The sequence below is a fragment of the Triticum urartu genome, unplaced genomic scaffold (assembly GCF_003073215.2).
Source record: "Triticum urartu cultivar G1812 unplaced genomic scaffold, Tu2.1 TuUngrouped_contig_3159, whole genome shotgun sequence".
NCBI lineage: Eukaryota > Viridiplantae > Streptophyta > Magnoliopsida > Poales > Poaceae > Triticum > Triticum urartu.
In genome coordinates this window covers 7,971-16,226 of record NW_024113678.1, presented here as the reverse complement: position 1 = coordinate 16,226, position 8,256 = coordinate 7,971, and the positions used below count along the sequence as shown (strand labels likewise).

Here is an 8,256-nt window from a genome sequence, read left to right as displayed (position 1 = left end):
CAAGGAGTTGATCACGGGATGATGTGTTACGGAACGAGTAAAGAGACTTGCCGGTAACGAGATTGAACAAGGTATCGGGATACCGACGATCGAATCTCGGGCAAGTATCGTACCGCTAGACAAAGGGAATTGAATACGGGATTGATTAAAGTCCTTGACATCATGGTTCATCCGATGAGGTCATCGTGGAACATGTGGGAGCCAACATGGGTATCCAGATCCCGTTGTTGGTTATTGACCGGAGATCGTCTCGGTCATGTCTGCATGTCTCCCGAACCCGTAGGGTCTACACACTTAAGGTTCGATGACGCTAGGGTTGTAAAGGAAGTTTGTATGTGGTTACCGAATGTTGTTCGGAGTCCCGGATGAGATCCTGGACGTCACGAGGAGTTCCGGAATGGTCCGGAGGTAAAGATTTATATATGGGAAGTCCTGTTTTGGTCACCGGAAGAGTTTCGGGGTTTATCGGTAATGTACCGGGACCACCGGGAGGGTCCCGGGGGTCCACCAAGTGGGGCCACCTGCCCCGGGGGGCCACATGGGCTGTAGGGAGTGTTCCTTGGCCTACATGGGCCAAGGGCACCAGCCCCACTAAGGCCCATGCGCCTAAGAGAGAGAGAGAGGGGGCAAACCCTAATGGGATATGGGCCTTAGGGCCCATATTGGTGCGCCTCCCTCTCCCATCCCCTCTTGGCCGCCACCCTTGTTCCCCATCTAGGGCTGCCGCCCTCCCTAGGGGTGGGAACCCTACAGGGGCGCAGCCCCTCCCCTTCCCTATATATATTGAGGCATTGGGCTGCCCACAACACGCGATTCAATCTCTCGTTGGTGCAGCCCTGCATCTCTCTCTCCCTCCTCTTCTGTGGTGCTTGGCGAAGCCCTGCAGGATTGCCACGCTCCTCCATCACCACCACGCCGTTGTGCTGCTGCTGGATGGAGTCTTCCTCAACCTCTCCCTCTCTCCTTGCTGGATCAAGGCGTGGGAGACGTCACCGGGCTGCACGTGTGTTGAACGCGGAGGTGCCGTGCGTTCGGCACTTGGTCATCGGTGATTTGAATCACGACGAGTACGGCTCCATCAACTCCGTTCACTTGAACGCTTCCGCTTAGCGATCTACAAGGGTATGTAGATGCACTCTCCTTCCCCTCGTTGCTAGTCTCTCCATAGATAGATCTTGGTGACACGTAGGAAAATTTTGAATTTCTGCTACGTTCCCCAACAGTCATAACAGTCAATATAATGGTCAATCTAGCGGAGTTGACTACTCTGCCATGTTAGCGCTTATGAGTGGGCCCAACCTGTCATAAGCAGGTTTAAACTGGTCGAATCGGGCACTTTCCAGACATGGTAGTTTTTAGTCAAAGATTAGTCAAATAATGGTAGTTTTCGGCACAAATTTATAAAGTGGTAGTTTGTAGGCATGATTGGACGAATTGTGGTAGTTTTTTGTTAAATACTCTCCTAGGTGCGATGATCAAGATTGCAGATGTTTATATGGCAGCCTCCTTCAAAACATTGCCGAGACACGCAAGTGGCGCTGATCCCTTCCTTCGTCCCCTTCCCCTAGCTTGCTTATCCTCCTCTTGTGCTCCTCATTCCAGTCGGTCGTCCTCCCCAGGCCCCAAGAACTCCAACCACCACTCCGACTCCAGATTCCTTCTTCAACCCCAACTCAACCCCCTCCCCGAAGACTAGCCGGTGCTGGTGCCGTGCCCTTCACTGTTTCCGGTTGGACTTTGGACCCTACGTGTCCAGATCTACAAGTTTCCCTCTCTAGAAGAACAAACTAAGCCGAGAAAACTCACGCCCCGTGTCGCCCTCCCCCTAGGGCGATTCGGGCGGCCAGAAACCTAGCTGCCGCCACTGCAAACTCCCTCCTCCCCTCCCTCCACCGCCACCGGGAAGACGCCGCCGGGCTAAGCCCGGGGGTCGACGGCGGTGGCGGGGGATCTTCTCTCTCGCGCGTCTCCGGGGTGGGACGGACCCCAAGGCGTGTGGTGGCGCGACCGATCCGGGATCTGCGGCGCGGCGGATGGCGGCAGGCGGCGGGAGACCGGCCCGTCCTCGGACGGCTATGGCTTGGCGCGGCGGACCAGGGTTGCGTGCGCTGCGGATGGCCCTTCGGGCGGCGGCAGCGGCGGCGGTTGGCGGCGGCCGGCTTGGTTGCGGTGGCGTGCATGCTGTCTTCAGATCGGCGACGGCGGCTTGGAGGGCCTGGTGGTCTCGTCGGCGGCACCTCCGTTCAGATTTGTTCTGACCGGTGCAGCCGGCGGTGATGATCATCTCTTCCGTTAGAGGTGGTCACCTGAGGCTGGGTGTTCGGATCTCGGGATCTGTCATCTGGCACCAGCTGCGAGTCGGGGAGACGTAGTTGCCGGTGAAAACCGAGCCGACGGCGGGCGATGGCGGCGTTCCACGTCGTTACCTTGATGAAGGCATCGTCATGTGACTTCCGTCGACCCGCTCGTATTGCTCTGGGGGAAACCCTAGGATCTGGTGTTCCAGACCGGACGATGGCGGCATTGCGGTGTCGTTTCTCTCTTGGGAGCGTCGTTTTGTGGAGCAGCGCTAGAAGTCAGAGGAAGGAGGTGGAGCGGCTTCGTCTTGCACGGAGGTTCAGTGGAGATGTCAAGTCATGCCTGATCGACAGGTGCTACGCTTGGTCATGCCTGGTCGGCAGGTGCTACGCACGACGATCCTCCAAGGGCTTCAGGCTGTGTCGGCTGGTGGTACATGGCAGCATGGCGCTGAGGTGTATCAGTGGCGACCGCGACGTGTACAGCTGTTTGCGCGAAGGGAGGAGGTGTCGTTGGGCGCCGTGGTGGCGTCGAAGATAGCTGGACCGAGCAAGATTGATGCATCAGTACAGTTCTGAAGATGGGGCGATGGCAGTTGGCGGCGGCGGCCTCTGAGAGCATGCCGGACCAGTGTGTGCCCCAGACCAGGCAAGTGGCTAGATTTGGGTCTCAGGTCTTAGATATTAGGCTTGGCTGCGATGTCTGTTTGGTATTAGGCCCAGGCTATCTGCGCCCCTTCATCAACTGGATAGATGTAGCGACGGTTTGTTGCTTAGACGGCAGCTTTAGTCTTACTGTTGTATAACTTTGTAAAGTCTTATGAGAATAATTAATAAAGTGATCGTATGCATCGCCCGGATACAAAGGCCAGGGGTCATCCTCCTTTTCTAAAAAGAAATATGGCACCCTCCTCTGGCTTGAACAAGGAGGTTTCCTGATCCTATATTCCACCTAGGTGAAGACAGCCTGGTTTTTTTAGCATTCTTTCACACGACGCAAACATATAAAAACAGCCTCTATTGCTATGTTATTTTTTCTTTCTAATGCAACCTTTTTTTTGTGAAGATAACTTTCGATTTATTCATCAACTGTCAAGGTAGTAGTACAAAGAACATCAAAAGTAAAAAAGTACATCTAGGTCTATACCACCTAGTGATGACTATAAGCATTGGAGAGAGCCGAAGGCGCGCCGCCGTCTTCGTCCCTCCTTAATCGGAGCCGGACAAATCTTGTTGTAGTAGACAGTCAAGAAGTCGTCGTGCTAAGGCCCCATAAGACTAGCCCACCAGAACACAGCAACCGTCACCGATGAAGAGAAACATAAATCGGAAGGATCCAACCTTAGACACACGAACATAGACAAAGAAAGACATGATCCACGTGGATCCACTGAAGACAAACACCGACCGAATCTCGTGAGATCCACCGAAAAGAAACCTCCACATGCCTTCCGATGATACTAGAAAACGCCACCTGGACGGAAACTATGCGGGGAGAAACTTATTCCATCTTTAGAGAGCCGCCGCCGCCTCACCTCTTTAAATAAAACATAAACCCTAACAAAACTCGAAAGATCAGAAGAAAAAAACGAAGTCCTCTCGCCGGCAAAGGCAGAGATCCTTCACACGTACATGGACCTAAGACCAAGGTTTTGGATTCCGAATGAAAGAATTTTCTCGAGGGGGGGGGGGCGAGATTCTCGGCTGCCATGATTACCGAGAAATACCGAACATATTTCGGACGAAATTTAAAACTGAATTTTGAATTCAAATTCTTTGAAAGCAGATATACATAATATATTTTTTTGACCTGAGATATACATAATATTTGAACCTATATAGAGCATGAAGTTGATAGTATCACAGTGAAACGTCGTGCTTCTTTAAGGGAGGAGGTCGCGAGTTCGATTCCCACGCGCCCTTATTTTTTATCATGTACGTATGCTTGAAAAATAACCATTTTTTATCATGTACGTATTCTTGAAAAATAACCAAAAAAAAGTAGTGCAAAAGAGGGGATGCATGCGCTCATTGGAAGTGACGTCCGCTGCATGTTACAGCCGCTTTGTGGACCGATGCGTCCATACGGAAGAGACGCGGCCGCGTACTGGTGTCCCTAGACGGACTATAAAAGGGCCGCTGCTTCTAGCGAATGGAGGCACTTCATCGGCTGTGGTTCTCTCCACTGCGGAAGCTGCCGCTACAGAAAACATACAATATAGTTTATACAAACACACTGAAGGTTAGTTCTTCATCCATCCGAAGAACGCGTGAAGCAAAGTGGCAGAGAGAAGAAGAACGTACGACGACGGCGGAATTAACTTTGAAAGGTTTCATGATGGAGCAAGGTACACTTGGATCATGAACAGAAAAATCGCATGCATGTTTTTTTTAATCATTTGTATTGCAAATGTTCCGCACTCAAAGAAATCTAGCTTACACTGGAGTCCAGGAACAACAAAACCACAGAGATGCCATGAATGATTATTGATTTATATGGACCTTGACCTTATGAGCGGCGGCCATCGCCATCACCCTCCCCCTTACCTTGAATTGATCACCTGTATGACATTCTTCCTCAGTGAGTCCACTTTCTCCTTCGCCTCTATGATCTTCTTCCTCAACGAATCCACCTCCTCGCATACGTGATGCGACTTCCTTTGGCACTTATGATCGCATACCGTGATGTGAAGCTCTTCTAGAGATGGTGCAGCATCAAGAAGGAACATTGTCCAAGCGATATCACATTCTTCAGGAAGATTGTCCAAATTCACAAACCGTAGTTTGGTGAGCAGTAGCACACGAGTAAGCAATTTTGGGCATTCCCGTTGAATCCAAATCTGGGAGAGATAAAAAAATAATAATAATGAATTAAAGTTGTTCATAAATTACATCTCAAGTGATGCATAAGTTAGTACAGTTGCATATAACAATCATACCAAGAGAATTGAATATAGATGATTGGATTAGTGGGTACCTTTTCACTCCAATATTCCTGATACAAATCGCTTACGGAGGGGACATTCTAGGTCATCCGTTGGAGCTTTGGTAGACGGTCAAGCTCCTTTGTTTTGAATTCCCCATAGGAGATAACAAGCTCAAGGACTCAAGTGTGTTTTACATGCAATGTTGAAGGGATCCCCGCGTCACACTCAAAGAAACACAATGACTCGAGGCGCTTGCAGGTCCTTAGAATGTTTTGTATGTCCAGTTCACCAAATCTCATATTATACAGTTGCGGTCTTGTGAGGCCAGCAAAAGCATTTGCACAATGACGAACAAAATTAGCAAACTTCTTAACAAAGAGCAGGGGATACGCCTCGGTGCAATGATAGGTATCCCTTGGCGTCAAAATCTGAAACTCGGTTGCATCTAGTTTCTGGGTCACCATGGCGAGGCCGGCTGATTTGCCAATGGAGTGGCAACAAGTTGGACTCAAGAAAACCTGAGCTTCAGCGTGCGAATGGTAATCTGCGGAGACCACATGCTCAAGACCTTGTCCATATCGGCCATGATGCAATTGATTTGAACGAAATAGTGGGGAATAATATCGTGGAGAATCAGCGAGCCAAGGCAGTTTGTGCATTTGCCCCGAAAGGATGCAGGTTCTTACAATATCAAGCGTACCCACCCTCTCGACGATGTCATCATTGGGCAGCTTGCTTAGTATGTCATCATTGTCAGATGCTTTCTTTAACTGCAATTCTCCAGGAGGGAAATTAGTCGTGGCCTCGTGGGTTATAGATCAATATAATGACCTAGATCAAAAGAAAAAATAGCAATACAAAACACGAGACTTACATAATGGCCGAACTTATGAGTGGAAGCCACGGCCATCGCCCTCCCCTTGATCATCTCTGCGATCTCCAGTCTGAATGAATGCACCTCCTCGCTGGTCTGTGGACAACTCCAAGGACGAACCCCGAGATGAGGGAACTTGTAAACGCAGTGTTAGCACACCTTCCTGTCGTGTAGAGATACCTCCCTGATGTTCTCCGCAGCTTCAGTGACGCGCCTGACGTATCCCATGAAGTTGTCGTTGGGTTGGAAGCCGTAGATAGTTAGTCTCGAAAGATTATTGTGCTTGAAATCAGCAGTAGATGGCTCCCACTTCACATCGGTTTTCTGGGAGTAACTTTTTTGCGACTCCAATTGGCATTTATGATCCCATACTGTGATGCAAAGCTCCTCTAAGGATGGCGTGGCTTCAAGAAGGAACATTGTCCAAGTGATGTCACATTCCTCGGGAAGATTGTTAAGATTCACGCGCCGTAGTTTGCCGAGCACAGGTGCAAGCACCTTAGGGCATTCTGGTAGAACCCAAACCTGGTAGAGATAAAACAACACTTGTAAATTACATCTCAAGTGATGCATACGCTACTACCGTTGGCATATAACAATCAGACAACGTATATTTCATATGCATATATATCATGAACCTAGCCACACAAAAAATATGTTAGATTAGAAGTGAACTTAATATCCGGCTTTCGATGCCATGAATGAAAATAGGCTCACGTACACTTGGACTCATGCTTTCAGTGGATTGTCCACTTTGTGATAACAAATGCTTCTAGGGTACTCCAATTTTTTACCATCATACATATATAAAAACAAAACGAGACAAAGATAATTGTGGTGAGTACCTTTTCACTTTGAAAATCGAGGTGCAGGTCACTGATTGAGGGAACATTGACAAGCAGCTGGCTCAGCTTGAGGGTCCTGTTTATAATGAATGCATGCGCCAGAGTTAGCTTGGAGAGCTGAGGGACATGGCCCAAAATCAAGGGATTGTCTAGGTTATCAAATATCCATCTATGCAAGGTCATCCGTCGAAGCTTCGGTAGGCAGCCGAGCTCCACCGTTGAGAATTTTGGATAGGCGAAGATAAGCTCAACGAGTCTGGCGTGCTCTACGTGCAGCACCGGAAGTTTGCGCAACGACTCGAGCCGCTTGCAGGTGGCTAGGATGTTGGGTATGTCCGACTCACCGAACCTCAGGTTCTGCAGATGCAGCCGCGTGAGACCGGCAAACGCGTCCGGACACTCGACGATGAAATTGTTGAATAGATTCGCCGAGTGGAGGAGATCGGCATCGGTGCGCCTATAATAGATGTCCTTGGTCAGGACATCGAACTCGGCCGCGTCGACCTTCTGCGTGGCCATGGCGAAGGCGACGGCCCTGCCGATCTTGAGATGGTCGTCGCCTCTCATGATGAACCTGAACTTGAGGTTGCGGATGGGGATCCGAGGAGACCTCGTGCGGAGGATCTAGTCGGCCATGTTGGCTACGTCGTGGTTTCTCCGGTGTAGATCAAGGGCTGAGGTCGATGATGATCTGCGAGAGCAAGGCCGGTAGGTTGAGCGTTTGCTTGGAGATGATGCAGGCCCTGACGGCGTCGAGCGTGCCGAGCCTCTCCAGGATGTTGAGCAGCACATCGTCGGGCAGTTTGATTAGCCTGTCGACTTTCAACAGCTGGATAGATATATAGGTTGATAAATTCAATGATGACTCGGGCACAAGAATTGGAGAAGGAGGAACACAAGCAAGCAACAGGGGCTGGGCTTACATCACAGCGGCAGCGGCGAACCCGGTTGAGCTTCATGGCGGTCTGATCTCAAGGAACAGTGAAGTGGCAGATGGCGGCTAGGCTTACATCGCGGCGGCGGAAATCGCCTGTATGTTCCTTTCTAGGTGGAGTATTTAACAAAAAACTATCACAATTCGTCCAATCGTGCCTACAAACTAGTACCACTTTACAAATTTGTGCCGAAAACTACCACTTTTCAACTAACCTTTGACTAAAAACTACCATGTCTCAAAAGTGTCTGATTCACCTCTTCTAAACGCCTTTCTGACAAGGATGGCCCGCATGTAAGCGCTGATGTGGCACAGTAGTCAAACTCTGTTAGATTGATCGCGTTATGACATATGCGACCCACATGTCATCATCAACCTC

General features: G+C 49.8%; 1 pseudogene; it reads right to left on the bottom strand.

Annotated features, from left to right (window-relative positions):
* Nucleotides 1-4,460: 4,460 nt before the first annotated feature.
* LOC125527181 lies at nt 4,461-7,902 on the bottom strand (annotated as a pseudogene).
* Nucleotides 7,903-8,256: the final 354 nt, after the last annotated feature.